At 37.5% G+C, this 19,965-nt stretch overlaps 1 protein-coding gene across 9 annotated transcripts in view; it reads left to right on the plus strand.

Moving 5' to 3' along the window:
- Positions 1-19,965, plus strand: part of Nrg3 (neuregulin 3) — a 977,464-nt gene that overhangs the window by 787,615 nt on the left and 169,884 nt on the right. The gene's annotated exons all lie outside the window — the stretch shown is intronic.

Here is a 19,965-nt window from a genome sequence, read left to right on the forward strand (position 1 = left end):
TTAAAACTGCCAGTTTAATTTCTTCCTGGCATTATTCAATCAGATAATTAGTCATATTTGGTTTGATACTGTGAGCCTGTAATCCCAGGTACATAGGGACAGAGGAGGAAAGACACGAGTCTGAGGCTAGAATGGATAGCTAAGGAAGAACCTGTCTCCAAATAAAAGGTAGAAATTGGACTTCAGATATAGCTCAGTGGTAGAGTGCTAACCTGCCATGCATGGGGTCCTATGTTCAGTCCCTAGAATTTTAAGAAAAACAAACACATATAAAACAGAGCCATTGCTTCCTGACCGCAGTTCCCAAAGACTTTCTCAAGTCTATTGCAGTCTTTATCTCCCTACAACCACTGTGTTAACTCCACCTGCAGCTACTTTGAGTTCCCTGTGGCTTACCTGCAGACAATGCTGCACAACTTCTTTGCACGGAGATGAGTGTTGCCAACAGGAGCAACTATTTTTTACTGGCTCAGATGTTTTTCTGGGCAGTGTGTCCTTCACCTACTAATATCTTGCACATGTTAAAAGAATTAACATTTTAACAGAATTATAATGTAATAACTAATAAAATAATCACAAGTATATTGAAAGTGTCTCTAAAATTGTTCCAAGTATCATTCTTTATAAATGCATTTTTTGTCCTTTCTAAACTTATGTTTACAGAAGGCAATGTCTTTTTTGAACCTGTTTGGAAAAGTATGTAACATTTTTTCCTTTCACTAGTATATTGTAACCTTATACTGTAACTTCATAGCTCACCCTTGACCACTACACACAGTTAACGCAGGCTTGGATGAAGAAAACTAACCTGCACAACAACCAAACCCAGTCTCATTGTAGGAGGGAGGAGAGGAGTGTGAGGAAAGGAGATGAAGGGAAGGAGGGAGGAAGAATCTAGTCTCCAGGAAGAAATCTCAATGGTATACATATAAAATGACATACAAGAAAACTACAGTCTCTGGGTAGAATTTCACACAAATACAATAGGTCACTCTGTGATTTCATTTTTTCACAGTTTGAGTTGCTCACAGTCAACCAATATGCATGGTAAGTTTAAGAAAGTATGCAATGGAAAATTCCAGAAATAAATAATTCATAATTTTAAAAGTGTGCATTTTTTTCAGTAGTGTGATGGAAACTCATGCTATTCTGATCCTTTTTACCCAGGTTGACACTCACAGTTTTCTGGTGTATTCATCTGTAGACTTGTCCTCTATCTATGAATGATTGTTTTCAGGAACCCATTCCAATTTCAGAATCTTAATGTACTCAGTTCCTCACCTCTAACATGCATGATACATACAGATAACATGTGCAAATCCCCTAGCTTACTCTAAATCATCTCTAGATAGTTTCTATGAATACTGGTGAAGATGCAGTGTAAGTAGCTGTTAATCACTGCATTCATTAAGAAAAAATTACCAAAGACCTGCATATTTATTATTTGAAAATATAGCTCCTTCTGTGGGTGTCTGAAGCACTGTATGCAGAATCCTCAGATAAGGGAACTAATTTCATATGAGACCAAAACCATGTCAGGGAGGACACAGTCGTAGCACATTTTAATAAATATAACCTTTGATTTGCCTGGTGTTATTATTAATTGTTTTTAATCTCTTAATGTGCCAACTTTGTAAATTTCATAAGTATGTAGGTGTAAGTGGAAACATAGTATGAAAAGAGTATATTTTCCAAGTTACAGGTCCTTGGATAGACTTTGAATGTCCTCCCTGTGTTTAAGGAACACTCAGTGAAGAAAGAGATGACAAAGTCTCCTTTTGAGAAACCAGAAATGTACTATGTCTGTTGTAAACTCAGAGATAGCACTGAGCTTTGACAATTCCAGGAGTCAGATGGGCCAACATTTGCATTTTAAAACTTGAAAAACTGTCCTATGGTAATTTCAAGGGGAGTAAGAAGTCATTTCCTTAAAGAAAATGTTAGTGTTTGGTTTTCTTATGATTGCTCAAAACAACAAAAACCAGAACTCATTTCACCCACCAGGATTACAAAGTGCTCTCAGAATATTTACAGGCCACCATTGAGAACCAGGGGTCCACAGAACTGAGGTTAGGCTGTCAATTGCAGAGTTCAGTTTTTTATATGATGGTATCAGGTTTACTTTTTGTTGTGTTTTCCAAGCCTACATTGTAAGCCTACACACTTCAGATATGGAGCAGGAATAGCTGAACTGGGTGGGGGCCATTAGAATCCAGATCCAGACAACAGGGGTCAAAAACGGGGTCTGGAGTAGTTTGAGGGAAAATACCCCATATCCTTTTGTTTTTGAATCCTAGAAACACAGGTTCTGTCAGGGTTCACACATGGACTTCTTGGCCATATGTGGGTTGGGTCTTTGACTTCAAAGTCTTTTTTGAGGATTTTAATGTTTGATTCTCCTCACTTCTCCTTTGGCACTACAGCACAAATCATTTACTGTATTTGGCTTGAATCTCACTTCTGTCTCTGCTGCTCCTATTACCTATTATGTGTCTTTAAAGCCTTTACTGACTTCTAAGGAAATATATCTTCTGGGTACTCAAGAATCATTATTACTCATACTCTGGGCTGCTATAATTTTATATTCCTGTTTGGGTATGTAGTTTGCATCTGCTTAATATTTTTAATGCTGAATGATAAAAGAGCAAGACCTAGATTGGTTATCATTGCTTAATTATTTTTGTCTATGGACAGAAAAACAGACTTGCCCTCTAATAGTAATGCATATTGATTTTTGTGCATCTAATAATGAGTACCATTAAGTCATGTAACAAATATTGACTTGTACAGTAATCACTGTGTCGGGATTGGTGTGGAATTAGAGAATGCATCTTATGCATGGAGGTAGTATAAATAACTTAATAAATATTCAATAAATGATCTTTCATTGTTAATGTTCATAAAATGACAACAGTGAAATATAAACCACAGTTTGTTTTCTTTATAGTAATATTTTTAACTTAGATAATGCTGGATACCAGACTACAAAGTACCAAGTAAGGCACTTAAATAATAAGACATTAAGTAATAGTCCAAATACCAATAGGAGGTTTTTAGTTATAATGAGGAACCACTTACTTTGAGTTTTCACTTCTCTGAAGGATGACTTGTCCAAGGCATGAGGTGACCTTGCAGCTGGCATGCAGGGTGGTGAAGGGCAAGGCACAAATGGGCTGAAGGACTGTCGTTTGGAAACACTGAGAAATCTTGGTCTAAAAGGAAGAGATCTGTGGAAGCAGCAGAGAGGAGAGAACTTCTTCATTGATGGAGCTACCTTCCATCATCTTTCTAAAAGGATTTAGGAAATGACATGAAGGAAAATAGTCATTTTCTTCAAAGAAAGAAAGTGAGTGCTACAAAGTCTTTTCAGGAGTCTGGGCCCTCAGATACTAGGAATTTCTAGAAAACATGAGTTGTGCAAAAACTGGTATGCTCTGCTAGAGAAAAAAGTTCATTTTCAAATATGTGATTTGTTGTGTCTATTATGTACTTTAAACTACTTTAAACCGCTTGAGTATGGATGTTCAACCATCATATTTTAGTTTTGAAAACCATGACAGTTATCCATGGTTCTATATCAAAACATTTTACGAACCGGAGCAAGGGACAAAGATAGATATAAAACATGTAACTGAAGAGGTAATTCCTCCAGTTTCTTTACACCTTGGCGTAACAGTGTTAGAAAACTGTCTTTATTTCTTTTATTTTCAAAGAATGAGCTAACGCTTTCGAGGCCATTAGCAGATTGCCAACATGGTCAACAGTGAATTACAGGTGTCAAGCTGGGGAATCATAAAAGTGAAGGTTAATCATTATGTCACTGATGTCCCCAGAGTTCATCATTTTAGGCTTTGTACAAATGGAAAATTGTAAGCATCATCTGCCTTTTGCTAAGTTATTGACTGACAGGTACAGAGCTGACAAAATGCCAGTTGACCTGGACCACATGGTGCCCATCTTTTAAGGCACTATTTGAGGGATGTGTGGGATTTCTTAGGAGGGGAATATTCCTGAAGATGGATATGCTCGCAGGACTCTGTGGCATCTATTTTCTCCATGTAATGTCTATATGATGTGATGGTAAGTTCAGATTATCTGTTCCAGTCGACGGGAGCCATTTAACACTCTATATGATGCATTGCTGTGTCTTGCTTTGTTTTCTCTGGGCGCCTTTAAATTGCCAGAACTCTCTAGTAGGCAAGATGCTCTGGCCAGCAATCGTATTTGAAGGCATCCTGTATATAAATATAGAAAAATATCACCACGGCATATAGATCTAATTTGCTTGACACAGAACACTAATATTAATTGGGTACTAACTTGGGCTAAGTTCATTAAAAAGATCTTACTATGGTTTTTCTGTGTATGTGTGTGTGTTTGTAGGTATTTATACTTAAAGGCACATGTGCATAAGCACGTAGAACGCAAAGGCTAAGATCAGGTCTTGTGGGAGTTTGAACTTAATTGGCCCCCATAATACCATAATCTCATAGGGAGAGGCACTATTAGGAGGTGTGGCTTTGTTGGAGTGTGTATGACCTTCTTAGAGGAAGTATGTCCACTATTGGAGTAGGCTTTGAGGTCTTTTTCTCGAGCATTCCTCAGTGTAACAGTCAGTTGATTTCCTGTTGCCTGCAAGATACAGCAGTCTCAGCTCCAGCACCACCTCTGCCTGCATGCTGCCATGCTCCTTGCCATGATGATAATTGACTGGACCTCTGAAACTGTGAGCAAGCCCCTTCAATTAAATGTAGAAAAGCACCATCCACAGGGCATTTTGGTGCAGCCCTATCCCCAGCTTCACAGATGATATTTTATAACCCTTACACCACACCAGTCCTCTGAGCTAATACAAAGCTTGTTTTATAGTAGAGGGAATTATAGTTTAAAAAGTATTATTAAAAATGTTGGCAGCAATGTAACTTTTTGTAGTGAATTTGAGATTCAATCAAGGCCCCCTCGATGGCCTAAACGATGACACTAGGTCTGAACCATCAGAACTGTAGGATCTGTACCTGTGATGGACAAATATAAGTGAGCTTTGTTATGGTATGAACTAGAAACCCTAGAATATGGCTTCACGGCTTCTTTGGTTTATTTTAGAAGAGCAGAGTCTGTATCTTCATAGAAATTATTCTTATAACTATTTGTATGGGATTCTAACTGAAATCATAACTAAGGACATCTGATTACTATCCATCTTCTGATACATCAATGAAGAAAACTAAATCAACAGAAGTTTACTTATTTTATCTTTGCTGAAGGGCACATTAAAAATACAAATGTTAGTTCAATAATCCCACTTGTAAATTTTAGAAATTTTATTTATAATTATTTAGCTTAAACAGTTTCTTCTGTTATATTTTTCCTTTACTGAATGCTTATAGGGAAGCAGAATCACCGATACTGTCTTGAGAAGCTGACAGATGCAGTAGGAATAGGTTTAGTGCCATCCCAAGAGGCCGCTCTTGGCTTGAGGAAAGACTTCAACTTTCACCTCAGACATACCTATGTGTGAGCATAATTATTTACTATAAGTAAAACCTCTGAGCTGCCTCTACCTCAGTTTCTTTACTAATAGAAAGGATGCAATCATCCCTCCTCACATGGTTGGCGTAAAAATGGAATATGAGGCACAAGACATGCCCAATAAACACTAACTATGAAATCACTGCATAAATTTTTGCTGGAATCTCACATGGGGAAACCACTGATCATCTCCAAGCTCCATTTCCAATCTTTTAAAGTGACACACACATGAGAAGGTGGACCCATGAAGCCCTTGATGTTATCCAGAGCCTTTGTGAGAGTTATCATTGCCATCCTTACTCATGCAGTCACCAATTTGCTGCTAGCCAGCTGCTCACATCTGTCCTTGGACATGCAGATCATCAACACTGATGCTACAGTCAGAGCTCTAGCATGTCAGTGTGCTTTCCTAGATTCCGAGGAAGAGATAGCATCTTTAAACTGTCCTTCCCTTACAAAGGAAGGTACCACATGTGGAAAGTTTAAGTTGCACTTGCTTAACTCAGTATCAGTTACCTTCCAGTTATAAGAAATGAGTTAATTAACTGCCATTTAGGAGTTAAGGTACCCCAGATACATTAACCCAATCATGCTACTTCTGTGAGCTTCACTTGGAACTTATTTTAATTCAGTTTGTTCTGATCAAAATGTAATCGGCACAGAGATCCTCTGGTGATTGTATGAGTGTGAACCTTCTGCTTCAAACTTTAGAATAAATGTCAGAAGTTCTGTATTTAAGGTTGTGGAGTGTGGTGATGCTTTGGGTGGTTGGAATTGGAGGTCTCACACTGTGGAGAGACAACAAGCTCATACCCTGTATGGACTGTAGCATTGACTATAAGCTTCACCGACACTCCTCTCAAGGTGTACCATCCATTCTGTGCTCTGTGCCTCTTTTCAATACTCCTCACTGCTAGCAAGAATGTAGCTGAAGCAAAAACAAAACCAAAAGCAAAAGAAAAACAAACAAACAAAAAAAAAACCCACTGCTCCTCAAAGAAGTATTTGCAGTGGGTTTAGAAAGATGGCTCAGTAGTAAGAGCACTTGCTGCTTTCATAGATGACCCAAGGTCCACTCCCAACACCCACATGACACTCATAACTATCTCTAAGCCCAATTCCAAGGGATCAACAACCCTCTTCTTGCCTCCAAGGGTAACTAGACACACTTGCAGCATACATGCCTGCAAGCAGACAAAACACACATACATATAAAATAAAACTTTTTTATTATTAATTTTTTATTTTATAATAAAAAAAACAAGTTTCCACCTCCTCCCAGCCTCCCATTTCCCTCCCCCTCCTCCCACCCTTATCCCCTTCCTCCCACCCTTCTCCCCCTTCTCCAACTCCTCTCCCCCTCCCTCTCCAGTCCAAAGAGCAGTCAGGGTTCCCTGCCCTGTGGTAAGTCCTAGGTCCTCCCCCCTCTGTCCATATCTAGGAAAATGAACATCCAAACTGGCTAGGCTCCCACAAAGCCAGCACATTAAGTAGGATCAAAACCCAGTGCCATTGTCCTTGGCTTCTCATCAGCCCTCATTGTTTGCCATGTTCAGAGAGTCCAGTTTTAACCCATGCTTTTTCAGTCACAGTCCAGCTGGCCTTGGTGAGCTCCCAGTAGATCAGCTCCACTGTCTCAGTGGGTGGGTGCACCCCTCGTGGTCCCAACTTCTTTAATCATGTTCTCCCTCCTTCTGCTCCTCATTGGGACCTTGGGAGCTCAGTCCAGTGCTCCAGTGTGGGTCTCTGTCTCTATCTCCATCCATCACCAGATGAAGGTTCTGTGATGATATGCAAGATATTTGTCAGTATTGCTATAGGATAGGGTCATTTCAGGTTCCCTATCCTCAGCTGCCCAAGGAACTAACTGGGGACCTAGGCTTGGGCTCCTGGGAGCCACTCTAGGTTCAAGTCTCTTGCCAACCCTAAGGTGGCTCCATTAACTAAGAATTGTGCTTCCATGCTCCCCTATCCAACCTTCCTTTATCCCAATCCTCCTTTTCCCCCAAGTTCCCCCCATCCTCCCCTTCTCCCTTTTCTCTCCCCATTTCCCCTTACCCCCATCCCACCCCACCCCCAAGATCCCAATTTTCTCCCCGGCAATTTTGTCTACTTCCCTTAGCCAAGAGGATAACTATATGTTTTTCCTTTGGTTCACCTTCTTACTTAGCTTCTTTAGGATCACCAATTGTAGACTCCGTGACCCTTATTTATGGCTAGAAACCAATTATGAGTGAGTACATCCCATATTCATCTTTTTGGGTCTAGGTTACCTCACTCAGAATAGTGTTTTCTATTTCCATCCATTTGCATGCAAAATTCGAGAAGTCATTGTTTTTTACCGCAGCGTAGTACTCTAATGTGTAGATATTCCACACACCTGTCAGAATGGCTAAAATCAAAAACACCAATGATAGCCTTTGCTGGAGAGGCTGTGGAGGAAGGGGTACCCTCATCCATTGCTGGTGGGAATGCAATCTTGTGCAACCACTTTGGAAATCAGCGTTTCATTTTCTCAGGAAATTCGGGATAACCTACCCCTGGACCCAGCAATACCACTCCTGGGAATATACCCAAGAGATGCCCTATCATATGACAAGAGCATTTGTTCAACCATGTTCATAGCAGTATTATTTGTAATAGCCAGAACCTGGAAACAACCTAGATGCCCCACAATGGAAGAATGGATAAAATAAAACTTTTAAAGCAGTTCTTCGATTTTTCTGTTCTTTTTCCATCTTGTTTTGCACTTTAATGATTTTGGAGAATTGTCTTTCCTCCTCAACCTTGCAAGGCCGTGCTTATCCTTCAAAATGTAAGTCAAGCTTCTTTGTCATCCTGCCCTGGCTGATGCACATCACCCAAGGTATGTTCCTTTCTTCCCGGTGCTTGTCCCAGCTCAGCAGACAGTCTTTGATGCGTTCGTCTTAATCTTCTTCACCAGTGACAACAGAGAACCAAATGGAACTGTTAGGATTCAGTTCCCCAAATCGCATGCTCCTTGCAGATCACAGATATTCAACTAAGAGAGCCGGAGCTGGAGGACAGCTGGCCTGGATGCCAATTCTTCCCCTCCCGTCTGAAATCAAACTGGTAGCTCAGTTCCACTGACCGATGCTCCTTCCCCTAAAACTCTAAAGCAATTTTTACCATTCTCTAAGGCTGCCTTGTGTTATTAACTAACTCTTGTGTTTCACTTATTGCCACTACCTGCCCTGCAGTAGTCACCAATCCATGCTACTGAAGTGTTCTTAAAGAATTACTATTATTGGGGAAGCACTGGGAAAAGAAGAGGGAGGGCAAACTGAGGTTGGTATGTAAAATAAATCAGTAACAAAACAAACAAACGAAAGCTAAGAGAAAAAAATTGTGACTAATATTACTGTTATTAATATTATTGTTATTATTATTATTGGATTGTTGTGAGAATTACATTAAATAAAGTTTAAAAATGTATTAAAATGTGACCCTTCTGTTTCATTGGCAGGAAAGAGTTCATGTTGTATTTCCTTTTCATGAGCATTACAAGAAGGACTAGCTACATTCAAAGCTAAATAGATGCTCTTCATCTTTGAAAGATGATTTTGAATTACCTATCAATATAAAACAATTCTTTGATCAATACTTCTACCATTCACTGGGGCTGAGTAAAGCATGCCCATGATCCTCTGTTTACTGTCGTATGAATTTGCATATAAGAACATTTGTCGAGCTGTAACTTATGTTAATTTTAACTGATGTTAGTTCCCCCAAAATACTCTCTGATTCAATTGACCAAGGAATTGTCTGAAATGTTTTCTCCATCCTCATGTCTTCCTCACAGCAGTTGAGATAATAAAATAAAAACAAGAACTCACTACAGCAGATCTAGTGGGAAAAATTGCGACTTTCCATACAGTTGCCTCATTGATTACAATTTGAATGTATCATGCCTTATTTTCCAGGAGTTTAGAAAAAGAAATCATCTTATAAAACACAAAGGAAATCTTCAATTAATGGCATTATTAGCTTAAGTACAATGAAAATTGTTGAAAACTTTCCTGTCACTCAATATCCTTTGGAAAATAAAATGTGCTTACTTTGGATGAAGCTTTATTGGGCTTTAATGAAGCTTCCATTGATTTCCTGCATATTAACGGAAAGGTTTCAGGCTTCATTTCAGGAGTGCATCCAGCAGTTGGAGAAGGGAAAAAATCACACCCTCCTATGGAATGCTGGTCTTCATAAGGAGTAAATTAGCAAAGGAAAATGGCAGAGTCATGCTCCCCTATTTCTTCCTCTCCCTCCTTCTGTATCCCTTTTCTTCCACCTCTTTTATTGAATCTCATCTGCTTTTTCTTTATTCTTTATTGGATTTTTTCCCCTGTGTTCCTGCCACTGAGGCCAGGCAAGTATTTGCAGGATATTTAGAAAGCCACTTTTGTTCACTTGACTTCCCCCATTGTTCCTGGGCTCTTAATAAGGGAGATGGTTGATGAGACACAGGTCAGTCCTAGCTGATCTCACACACCTAAAGTAAAAAGTTACTTCATTGGCTTTGTTACTTCACTTTTATTCTCCTACTCAATAGTTTATTCCATTTTATTCTTCTTTGTACTTTCAACATTATTATTTTAGTGTTTCAGCATAAAAAATCTGGACTTATTGTAAGACCAAAATAGGGACAATATACCCTCCAAACTAAGGTTTCTGTTCGCAATTAAGTCAGTTTAAGAATAAGTTCCTGTTTATCCTGTGTTAAGCCTATGTGATTTATGGTTTCTATTTGTAATTAAAAATAAGTTCCTGGTTTGTTGTTTTGTTTTGGAGAAAAGGTTTCTCTGTAGCTTTGGTGCCTGTCCTGGAACTCGCTCTTGTAGACCAGGCTGGCCTCCAACTCATAGAGATCCACCTGCCTCTGCCTCCTAGGTTCCTGTTTCTTAGAACTAATGTAAACTGCAAACCATGTTTTCAATCTATGCTGAACTTGGGACTCCAATGTCACAATGTGTATCCTTACCATGGGGCTTCTCCTTTATTGTATTTTACTAACAATGGATAACAGCCAACTGTCCCACGGCTATGAATGTTTTATTTCTCTTTAAAAAAAAAAATCAAGAAACTGACTGCTCCCTAAAATCTCAATTTAGCGAAAGGCAGTTCGTCTGGCTAGTCCAGGCGCACCCCAAAATACAGCTAGCTTCAAATGGACAAATATGGATTCAGTTTTCTTCTGGAAATTCTCAGGATTAACACTTACATTTAGGTATATATTTAATTTTTTCTTTTATTTTTCCCAGAAGTGTAATGCTCTAGTTTATTACAAATGAGGTTCTGCTTGTGTTATGCTCTCACTTTAAAAAAAAATTACCAGGTCTATTTTTATTTACCTAGTTCTTAAAAAGAAGATTTCACTAGATTCAGAAACCCACCAAAAAAAAAATGAAGTGATGTGGGGGAGTTTTAGTTTTTCTTTGTTCATCTCAGGGCCATCTCTCAGCTTGCTTTGTTCTGGTCCCCTTTGCGGCTGTTAGCATTATTGGCCCTTGCAGATAATCATTTTCTTTGCTTTTATGAGACACTATAATGAATCTTGAATGCAACTGTTTATGCTATAGCTCAGATTCTTTGTTTTTTGTATCTGTGACTATTTTTACCATTTCTGGAATTTCTCGGCCACCTTATTCTCACAGATCACTTCTATTTTGTCCTTTTCTTCTCTTTCAAAAACTTGGAAGGTATATTCAATTTTCTTTATCCTCCATTCCTCCTAAACATCATTATTGTTTCACTTATTTGCATGTGTGCATGTGCATGTATGTGTGTGTGTGTGTGTGTGTGTGTGTGTTTTATATAGGTATAAACCTGCTACCTCATACACAGGAAGGTCAGAGTGCAATTTGCAAGATCTAGTTCTTCTACCATGTTTGTCAACTAAAGCCATCAATTTTGGCAGCAAGACTTTGTATCAGCTGAGTCCTCTCTCTGTCTCTTAAGTATTTCTTTTTATTTTCTTCCTATATTATTTTTACCTCTATTACATTCTGGATAAATTCTATAATTTTCCCTGTGTTACTATATATCCCCTGAGTTATTCACTTAGCAATTATCTTGTTTTCTTCTACAAAAACTAGGTCATGCTGTAGCATCTTATATAGCCCTTGGAAATTTTCTTGCTTAATTTTTTGTTTCCTTAAGTCATAGTAATATAGCCAGGGCTGGTATCATAAGACTATAATCCCAGCACTAGTGAGTCTAAAGGAAGAATGAGTGTGAGTTTGAGGCCAGCCTGGACTACCTACAGAGTCTATATCTCAAATAAAATAAAAATAAAAAGCCATAAGAATTTTCATTTAAAACCGTGTCCTGACCCATAAAGAAACAATTATTTCTATGTGTGTTCTTTCTTTTTTTTGAGATGCATTTTCTTGTGTAGTTGGATTTTTATTAAGATTTTTTTTCCTAGTTTTTTTCTTATAATATATATCCTGATTAAATTTCCCCTTCCCTCTACTCCTCCAATCTCCTCCCCACTTCCTCTCCCATCTAGATCTATACCCTTTCTATCTTTCATTAAAAGACATACGGAGTTCTAAAGAACACTAATAAAATACAAGGTAAAAGCAAATATGTGGGAATATGGCAAAACAAACACATGGACGGAAAAGAGCTGAAGAAAAGGCACAAAAAATATATACTTAGAAACACACTCATTCGCACACTCAAAAATCCCATAAAAACCCCAAACCATAATATACACACAAGGGACCTGTGGACTAAAAGAGTATATAGGGGTAAGGAGAACATAAAAAAAAAGAAAAGAAAAAAATCTCTGACATGATATTATAACACAGGAAACTTCCAAAGATGCTGTTGAGTCATTTTCTGTTGGCATCTACTTCTGGGCATGTAGCCTACCCTAAAAAGTAGTTTGTTTCCCCACTGAGAGTCCCATGGAGGAAACTAAATTTTCATTTGCAAGTGGCTATCAATTGGAGATAGCTTCTGGGTTAGGGATGGGAGCATGTATCCACTTCTTTAAGCTCTAGGACCCCATCTGATACAGACTTGAGCAGACCCAATGCATGCTGCCTCAGTTTCTGAGTTCATAGGTGCCTCGGTTCTATTCCTTTAGGAATTTCTTGTTTCTTTGGCGTTCTCCACTCCATCCCCCTCTGGCTCTTACCCACTGGTTGCCTCTTCTGCAAGGTTTTCTGAAACTTGAGGTGAGGCATTTGATGGAGACATCCCTTTTAGGGTTAAATATTCCAAGGTCTCTCACACTTTGTAATGTCTACCTGTAGATCTCTCTGTTTGTTCCTATCAGTTGTAGGAAGGAGTTTCTCTGGTGATGGCAGAGCAAGGTGCTTATCTGAGTAGAGCAGAGTGTCATTAGGATTCATTTGATGGTTATGTTTCTTTAATAGAACAGTTGTAGTTAGTTTCTCCTGGGTCCATGGGCTATCTAGTCTCAAGTTCTAAGTCACACACCAGCTTCAGGTATGGATTCCATTTTTTTTTGTTTTGTTTTTTATTTATTTATTTATTTATTTATTTATTTATTTATTTATTTATTTTTTGTTTTTCGAGACAGGGTTTTTCTGTGGCTTTGGAGCCTGTCCTGGAACTCTCTCTGTAGACCAGGCTGGTCTTGAACTCACAGAGATCCTCCTGCCTCTGCTTCCCGAGCGCTGGGATTAAATGGATTCCATTACTTGAAGTGGGTCTTAAGTCAAATCCGATGTTGGTTGGATACTCCCACAAGCTTTCTGCCATCATTGCCATATTGCACGAGGATACCACTATAGGTCAAAGGGTTTGTGGCTATGCTGGTGTTTACATTTCTCTTTTTATTGTGTGCATAGTTTCTTCTTATACTAAAGAATCTAGAACAGGGGTTCTCAATATTCCTAATGTTGTTAATCTCATGTTGATATGATCCCAAACCATAAAATCACTTTCATTGATATTCTATAACTGTAATTTTGCTACTGTTATGAACTGTAATGTAAATGTCTGATTTGCAAGGTATATGATTTTGAACCTCTGTGAAAGGGTTGTTTGACTCACAGAGGTGTCATGCCCTACAAGTTGAGATTCACTGCTTTAGAAAATAAGGGTGAAGACTTTGTGTGATTACCAGTTCAATGAGTTGTATAGATGTTGCCTTTTGCAATAAGACCTTGGTGTCAATTTTTGGAGAGCCACCAATACCCTTGCCAAAAGTTTAGGTTATTTAGATGTTCCCATGGTGCGCTTTAGGCCAACAACTCAATTACATGTATCCCATCCCCAGGAATGAAAGCTTCATTTGGTGTCAAAAGATGTTCAGTTGAGATTCTGTCTCTCTTTTATTTGGTGATTTCATTTAGATTGCCAAGCTTCCTAACATGTATGTCTATGTACATATGTGTATATAACATATGTATGTATGTGTGTACATATATGTATAAGTTTATACCATATTAGGTTTCTATGCAATCACTCAAATGACCTTTAATTTAAGCTGTCTTTCTGGTATTTTCTTTTTAGTCCTCTTCTAGACTTGATGCTTCTGTTCCAGTGCTCATCCTCTTGTCTATTCATAACTATCTGTTCTGTTTCCCCTTTCCAGGGAGGTCTATTCACCCCCTGCATTGTACCTGACTCTATGCCTTACCTCTACAGCTCTATGAATTGTTGTTTATCATTGGCTTAGCAGCTAATATCCACATAAGAAAAAAATCATAATAAACTTCTCTTTCTGAGTCTGGGTTACCACATTCAGCATGAATTTTTTTTAAAAAAATTCAATCGATTCAACATTTCATTTTTGCCCATAGATAAGGAATATTCCATTGTTTCAAAGTGCCACAATTTCTTATTCACTTTTTTGTTGAGGGACAATTAGGTAGTTTCCAATCCCACTCTATTATAAACAGAGCAGCAATGAACATGTTTGAACAAGTGTCTCTTGTAGAATGAAGCATCCTTTGGATGCTTACCCAAAATACGGTATGGCTAGATATTGAGATTGATTGATTGTCGTCTATGTGAGAAACCCCCACACTGACTTCATAGTACCTATGTTGCCACTTTAGTTGGCATTGTGGACCTGAGAGAGCAGAACTGAAAAGGGATGACTAAAATCTCATGCAATTGATAGCTTCATTCAGAGCATCAGACATTATATTCTGAGGGTACTCTGAGGGCCAAACAACGTCATCAAGCAAATTTCACAAGAGTTTAGACTATATGTAGTCACAAGGACAACTTGTGAGTGGATACATAATGACGTAAGGGGTAATCTCAATTAAATCCACTCCTCTTTATTTTACCTTGGAGGAGCAACATCAGCATCATGAGGGAGCTTGTTAGAGATGCAGAAATGCAGGTATTACCCTGGGCCAAGCTATCACAATATCCATTTTAAATAAGATCCCCTGATAAACCTGATGTACCTTAAAGACTGAGAAATATTGATTTATACAACATTTCTCCAAAGGATTCTCACAACCCCACTTTCTCTATTACCTATTTTTCTCATATGATGCATGACTTTTCATGCATGTGGGCTATTTTTAAATAATTTTATATTCTCATAATACACATCTGAGTTTTGTTAAAATGACCAAAGTTCTCATAGCACTTGCCATTTTTAATTAAAATAAAATAGTTATGTGTATGGGTATTTTGCCTGCATGTATGCCTGGGTAGCATGTGTGAACCTGGTGCTTGTATAGACCAGAAAAGGGTATCAGCCCCTCTGCAACTGGAATTATAGTTATAGTTATCGTGGGATGATATGTGGATGCTGAAAATCAAACTTTGGTCCTCTGGAAGAGCAGCCATTGCTCTTACCATCTGAACTGTCTCTAAAGCTCTAGACTAGTCAATCTTTACACATTTCTTCATCATTTAGTCTATTCTTTCAAGCAGTTTCTTTTCTTTATCTCAAAGCACAATTGGTGATTTTCTCTAATAAGTTGATTTTATCCTTATAATGTGTTATATGTATGTTACGCTGTTTTTGTTGTAAAGATGGAATGTTTATACCTAATTCATTTTTAATGCATTTGTATTTCATTTGCCATATGCCTTGTAAGTTTGTTCACATATGCCCCATGTGTATGATTATTTATGCATATATAATTTTAAAGTACAATATTCAAGTGGTTATTGTAAATAAGCACCCAAGGTGTTCTCTTTTCTATTTTAGTAATTTCTGTCTTGTGACACTTCTTTTCTATCAATATGTGTATATGACACATTTAAATCTAAACAATAAAGAGATACATTAAAATTTACTATAGGTACAAATATAGAATAACTTGCCTATATTAATACTCAGGAGGCTGAATCAGGAGAATTAAAAGTTATAACCTTGAGTTTCAGTAAAAATGTGTAGGTTAATGTAAATTTAATAAAGTCATTGGATTATTTCATTTTCCACTTCAAGTCAATTATTTGTATTTTTATCTATAGCGAATGCTATCATAGAAATTACCATGTATCCCAGGCTAGCTGCAAATACACAGAATTCATTGCTTAGCTTTCTTCCTACTGTGATTAGAGGTGTGTACCACCATGCCAGGCTCCAACATTACAAATGAGATTTTGGGTAACTGCCCAGATAGTCAGGTGTCTCTGTCATTTCTTGCACCTTTTAGAAGTTGCTTGCTTGCACTTCCTGCTTACTCAGGTAATATTATTTTCTTTCTCAGGCCTTTGATGGGGTTGAAGACTAAGTAGTCATAGCTATTTTCCTCTAATAACTTAGCTAATGCATTTCAGTATGAGATTTAGACTGCTCATACTGACAGCTATTAAAATAATAAAATAATAATAAAATTAATAGGACAGCTATTAAAATAATCTCTGTTAATTGCTAATTACCTTAGACTGAATATTTAGCATTTGTATTTTGCTTTATGTTGTTCAAGTTGACTATAGTTCTATTTTTGTGTATGTTTTTGTCTTTTCTTTTTCTGGGATAATACTTGATAATTGTTCTTGTTGTGTATAATTTTGTTTTAGGTTTAGAACTGTCTTCTTTAGACAAAAGGTGGAGGTTTTGTGGGAATTCATTTATCCAATAGTCTTTGGGATACCAGCCTCTTAGTCTTAGCACAGACAGGAAGCATGCTCATCCCTTTGTCTTTCTTGGTTGGTGGTTGGAGTATGGTTGGCAGCTCCCAGTGCCCATAGAGGAGAGGAACACAACGCCTTTCTTATTGTGAGTGTTCCCCAAAAAACATTTGTTATCATGGACCTCCTTAATTACATCTACATTTTGGAACCCAATATAAGGGCCACACAATGACAACATTCATTGGTGTGTGTGTGTGTGTGTGTGTGTGTGTGTGTGTGTGTAGAATCATGCAGGTGAGTGTATACATGTTATCTGGGGTCAAATTAATGGGTTGTAAATTTCAGTTTTGATAATCCAATTACTTAGTTGAATTCAACTTTTTCTTATAATTTATTGACTTTTGTTTTACTTTTTTAGATAAATGTGCTCAAGCTTTTGAAATATTTTTTCTTCTCTGTAATGTACATGCCATTTATATACGCTGGGTACAAACTTCTTTGTTCACTGCATTCAAAGTAAATAATCACTCTTGTTTTGGTTTTGATAAACAGAAATTCTTAATTGTACAGTTGTTAGATATATCAACCTTTTCATTTCTGTGGAGTTTGTCTCTTGTTGAAGAAGACAAAGATTCCTTCTGTTCTGTTGTGACTAATACATCTTAGAGACTCACTACTTAGATTCAGTATCAAGTCTGAGATGACTGAGAGCAGTTGACATAAGTACAATCTTTTTCCATTTGCATATGAACTAAAGAACTTTGCATGCAGTTATTACAACTTGCATGTTGTTTTGCTAGAGTAAAGACTAGACAACACATAAATGACTAAAGGCAAATATTCCAGTTAAAATGCTACTTACTTTTTCTAGTGGTACCGATTTATTATTTATTATTATTATTATTATTTTAAGACAGGAATGATGTAGGAAGTACTTTTGTATATGTGCTGCTTTTATTGGTTAATGAATAAAGAAACTGGCTTGGCCTGATAGGGCAGAAAACAGCTATTCAGGGAAAACTAAACTAAATGCTGGGAGAAGAAAGGTGGAGTCAAAGAAGCTATGTAGCGCTGCTAGAGACAGACGCTAGATGGACCTTTACCTGGTAAGCCACAGCCATGTGGCGATACACAGATTAATAGAGATGGGTTAAATCAGTATGTAAGAGCTAGGCAATAAGAAGCTAAAGGTAATGGACCATGCAGTGATTTATTTAATACAGTATCTGTGTGGTTGTTTTGAATCTGAGCTGCCAAGTGGCTGAATGAGCAAGCAGCCCTCTTACAACACAGGACTCACTGTTTTGCTTTGGCTATCCTGTAACTCGCTATGCAGAACAGTCTGTTCTCTCACTCACAGAGATCTACTTTCCCCTGCCTTGTGAGTACTGGAATTAGAGGCATACACCACTACACTCCATTAAAAGCTACTGGTTTAAACTGGTTATTTTTGGTGTGTGATGTTTTTAGTATTTGAAAGTTTTTCTTTTAAATGTAATAAAGTTCATATATTTTTGAAAAAAGTTACTGAAATAATATAAACACGTGATTCTGGTTGAGAGAGAAGAAAAGGAAGAAGGTAAGCAGGTAGTTCGGAGATATTGAATAGAAAGCCTGTTTTCTACTTTTCATGGGTATATAATAACATTTTGATACAATTTTTCATACATTTTCCAAAGTGGTGTGGTGCCCTTCTATGTCCTAATTTGTGATGTTTTTATTTATCCATTTGCATGATGGCTTTCCCTACTTTCCTAGCCATTGCTGAAGTGCCTTTTGTCAATTGATATATTTTTAAAGTATACTTTATTATGTCTCTCATGAGTATATGAGCACAAAACTGCCTGGAAGTGAGTTTCTAACCCTTTTACTATGACTTTCATTGATGTACATTACTTATCACAATATTTATATGGCTTCTATAGTGTCTATAATTTTCAATAGTCTTTTGTAAAGTCTTTGAGGGTAAAACAGTATTAGGTACTTTCTCACGAAAAAAATATAACTAGGGCCTGTACTAGCAACTAGCAATATATATATATATATATATATATATATATATATATATATATAATTTAATATACATATATATATTAAACGAATGGGCAGGAAATTGTTTAAAGCAATTTCTACTTTTCCTACAATGGTGTGATTATTGTATGATTATGGAGAGATGACAATGAGCCCTTGGATCTTGTCAAATCTCAGTACATCCTACAGAATAATTGAAGAATAGTGATGACAATTGATGCTAAGTGTTTGGCTTACAAACCAAATCCTTGGTTTGGCTCACAGACACATTGTTAAGCCCATTCATCATCCTCATGCCACATTGGCAGTGAAAAGACATGATCTCTAAATTGATTACATCCTTAGAGAAAGAATCAGACAGTGAACAGAAAAAGGCCTACATTTCATTACCAGGTTTGGAGAGCACTGCAGCAGAGTTGCATTTTCTACAAGTCCTTAACTGAGTTAGCTTTGACCTTTTCAAAGGTAGGCATCTGTGTCTGTCTTAAGCAACCCTTCTGAGGAAGAAACCTTGATAACTCATGGAATAAATGCATAGAATACCTACTCTATTGGCCCCCAGAGTTTCTAACCAAACCCTAATGTGAAAAGCATGCCTTCTCTACTTCATACCATACCTCAGGGAAAAAAAAAACAAGGAAAACTAACCTGACTTCTGTTGGTACCTGCTCTATCTTAGCTGGTTACTTAGCTCTTCTGGGCATGTGCTTTCAAATGGTAATATAGAAACACCCACTATCAGCATTATTTTTCCTGCTCTGGAATCCAACTGTCAGGTCTGAGTGAGCCAGAGTCCTCAGTTTCTAGCTATGGCTGACACCCCCAGTTAGGCAATTAAACCTGAACATCTAATATGAGTACTAAAATTTAACCACCTAAGTTTGGAAATTAACACTTGATGCCATTACTTTCTTTCCTTAATACAAATTACTAGAAGTTAAACAATAATGTTACTCAGAGTCAGAAAGATTACCTACTTAAAAAAATAAGTATTTTTTACATAAAATATTGTTTGGCATTTATTTCTTTTAAAAGCAAATGAGATGAAAACAAAATTGAAGGTGTTTCTGTTGGTAGATATAATTCCAGAAAATGTGACTAACATAAAACAAAGATTGTATTGATAAAAACAAATCTGATTAAAAACAATACAGACTGGGTGGAAACTAGACCTCCAGCTTCAGACTTTGAATTTTAATCCTCTCCCAGGCCCCCAGCATGTGGTGTGCTACTATCTGGTGATGCTGGACAAATGCTCAAAACTGTTCCCACTACTCAGACACAAAGGGGAGCAACTGATTGCCTGCACTGCACTGTGTTGCTATAGGCTGTAATATTTGGTAGGTTAGCTGAATT

Source organism: Microtus pennsylvanicus, chromosome 10, assembly GCF_037038515.1.
Source record: "Microtus pennsylvanicus isolate mMicPen1 chromosome 10, mMicPen1.hap1, whole genome shotgun sequence".
In the NCBI taxonomy this organism is placed as follows: domain Eukaryota; kingdom Metazoa; phylum Chordata; class Mammalia; order Rodentia; family Cricetidae; genus Microtus; species Microtus pennsylvanicus.